Genomic DNA, 3,467 nt, shown 5'->3' on the forward strand with positions numbered 1-3,467 from the left:
TAACGAATCGAATAAAAAATTGTAGTTACTTTAGGTTTACCCTTTTAAATAATAAAACGGGACGAGCCTCGCCAGATACAATGTAAAATTGCGGGGCCCTCGATAAATGTTTATACTAAAATACCTAGACTTCGGGATGGGTTGTTAGTGAATTCCACAGCCTTCCCCAAAGATAATAACGCAATAGTCTCTTTAGGCACACGATTTTAATAAAATTACCTTCCTAAATTCGGGTGCACATTTATGTGACCCAAATCCAAATCTCAACGAAGTTGAAATGTGTTAACACTCACGGGTGCACTGGTGCGACGTGGTTTGAGGCGCATTTTCACGACGTTGCAACTCTCTAAATTAATAAGAATAAAAGCGTTCAAAGTTAAAGGCACATAGATTAAAACATGTACTAAAATCAAACAAGTAAGCCAAATATGACAGTTGAGCGACCGTGCTAGAACCACGGAACCCGGGAATGCCTAACACCTTCTCCCGGGTTAACAGAATTCCTTACTCAGATTTCTGGTTCGCTGACTGTTAACAGAGTCATAATTTTCTCGGACCGGGATTCAACAGGTGACTTGGAACACCATTAATCTCCCAAGTGGCGACTCTGAATATTAATAATAAATCCCGTTCCGATTGTCACTTCAAGTTGGAAATAACTCCCTTTATTATACCCTTGCGGGTGCAGTAGATAAAAAGGAGGTGTGACAGTCCGGATCTGCCAAGACTTGGTGGAGGGATTATTGCTTAGCTAGACCAGCAGGATCTCCAGCCTTGACATGGGAGCAGTTCACGCAGCTATTTCTGGAGAAGTTTCTCCCTAGTACACAGCGAGAGGCCTATCGGAGGTAGTTCGAGCGTCTCCAGCAGGGATCCATGACAGTCACCCAATACGAGACCAAGTTCATTGATTTGGCTTGCCATGATCTTATTATACTTCCCACTGAGAGGGAGAGAGCCAGACGATTTATTAATGGGCTCATTTAGCCGATTCGTCTCCAGATGGCTAGAGAGGCTAGGAGTGCGATATCCTTCCAGGAGGCGGCCAATGTGGCCCGGAGAGTTAAGATAGCATTAATACAAGAGGTTGTCATAGGGCAGACAAGCGACCCCGTCAGTCAGGAAAATTCAGTGGTGCCTCATCTGGAGGCAGAGATTCGTATGATAGGGGTCATCCTCCTAGGACCTTCCAGTCAGCACTCCAGGTTTCTCATGGTGCTTCAGGTGGCTGTGGTTCTCACACACACTATTCTGATCAGCAGCCCTTCAGTGCACCGCCAACTCCTATCAGTGCACCACCGCTTCAGAGTTTCCGGGGTGGCCATTCAGGTCGACCGGGTCAGCAGTCTCAACAGCCGAGGGCTTGTTACACTTGTGGTGACACAGGTCACGTTGCTAGGTTTTGCCCTCGAGCACCGAGTAGCTATCAACATCAGGATTCCCGTGCCATGGTTTAGGCACCAGGTGTTCCACAGCCCGCCCAGCCAGCTAGAGGTGGGGATAAAGGTACTAGAGGTGGAGGTAGAGGTCCTAGAGGTGGAGCTCAGACCGCCAGAGGTGGAGGTCAGCCAGCAGCAGGCCATCACAGAGAGGTAGATCAGAGTGGTGGGGCCCATCCCTGATGTTATGCTTTTCAAGCCAGGGCAGAGGCTAAGGCTTCAGATGCGGTTATTACAAGTACGGTTCTGGTTTGTGATAGAGATGCTTCAGTGTTTTTTGATTCGGGGTCTACGTATTCGTATGTGTCATCTTATTTTGCCCCGTACTTGGTCATGCCTAGTAATGCATTGAGTATTCTTGTTTATGTATCTACACTGGTGGGTGATTCTATCATGGTCGATCGACTCCATCGTTCTTGTATTGTGGTGATTGGGGATCTTGAGACTCGTGTAGATTTATTGTTTTTAGACATGGTAGACTTCGATATTTTATTGGGGATGGAGTGGTTATCACCTTACCACGCTATTTTGGACTGTCATGCCAAGACTGTGGCCTTAGCTTTATCGGGTATGCCTCGTTTAGAGTCGAGAGGGACTCTTGGTCATTCTACCCGCAGTGTTATATCGTATGTGAAGGCTCGGCATATGGTCGAGAAGGGGTGTTTGGCCTATTTAGCCGATGTTTGTGATTCTAGTGCTGAGGTTCCCTCTATCGATTATGTGCCCGTTGTTCGTGAGTTCCCAGATGTTTTCCCTTCAGACCTGTCGGGTATGCCACCCGACAGGGATACTAACTTTTGCATTGATCTGGTAGCGGGCACTCAGCCTATTTTTATCCCGCCGTATCGTATGGCGTTGCCTGAGTTGAAAGAGTTAAAGGAACAGTTGCAGGATTTGCTTGAGAAAGGTTTCATTAGACCAGTGTTTTGCCTTGGGTGCGGCGGTGTTATTTGTCAAGAAAAAGAATGGGTCAATGAGAATGTGTATTGATTACCGGCAATTGAACAAGGTTACAGTCAAGAATAAGTATCCGCTGCCGAGGATTGATGATTTGTTCGACCAGCTTCAAGGTGCCAAGGTATTTTCCAAGATTGACTTGCGATCTGGCTACCATCAGTTGAGGATTAGGGCCTCCGATGTCCCTAAGATAGCATTCCGCACTCGGTGCGGGCATTATGAGTTCTTGGTTATGTTATTCAGGTTGACAAATGCCCAGCAACTTTTATGGACTTGATGAACCGAGTGTTCAGGCCTTATTTGGCCTCGTTCGTGATAGTCTTCATTGATGATATATTGATATACTCCCGCAACCAGGAGGAGCACGAGCAGCACCTTAGAGTGGTTCTTCAGACTCTGAGGGATAGTCGGTTATATGTTAAGTTCTCAAAGTGTGAATTCTGGTTCGGTTCAGTTGCATTTCTAGGTCATGTTGTATCAGTAGAGGGTATTTAGGTGGACCCAAAGAAGTTTGAGGCTGTCAAGAACTAGCCTAGACCAGCATCAGCTATAGAGATTCGGAGTTTCTCGGGATTGGTAGGCTACTATCCTCAGTTCATGGATGGGTTTTCATCTTTGCATCCCCGATGACCAAATTGACCCAGAAGGGTGCCCAGTTCAGATGGTCGGATGAGTGTGAGGCAATCTTTCAGAAGCTCAAGACAGCTCTGACTACGGCACCAGTGTTGGTTTTTCCCACAGATTCAGGGCCTTATACAGTTTATTTTGATGTTTCTCGCATTGGTCTTGGTGCAGTGTTGATGCAAGATGGCAAGGTCATTGCCTATGCTTTGAGGCAGTTGAAGATTCATGAGAAGAACTATCCGGTTCATTATTTGGATTTGGCAGGCATAACTCACGCATTTAAGATTTGGAGGCATTATCTGTATGGCGTGGCATGTGAGATGTTCACGGATCACGAGAGTCTTCACTAATTGTTCAAGCAAAAGGAGTTGAATTTGAGGTAGAGGAGGTGGTTGGAGTTGTTGAAGGATTATGATATCACTATCTTATATCATCCGGGAAAGGCCA

The sequence above is a fragment of the Nicotiana attenuata genome, unplaced genomic scaffold (genome assembly GCF_001879085.1).
Source record: "Nicotiana attenuata strain UT unplaced genomic scaffold, NIATTr2, whole genome shotgun sequence".
NCBI lineage: Eukaryota > Viridiplantae > Streptophyta > Magnoliopsida > Solanales > Solanaceae > Nicotiana > Nicotiana attenuata.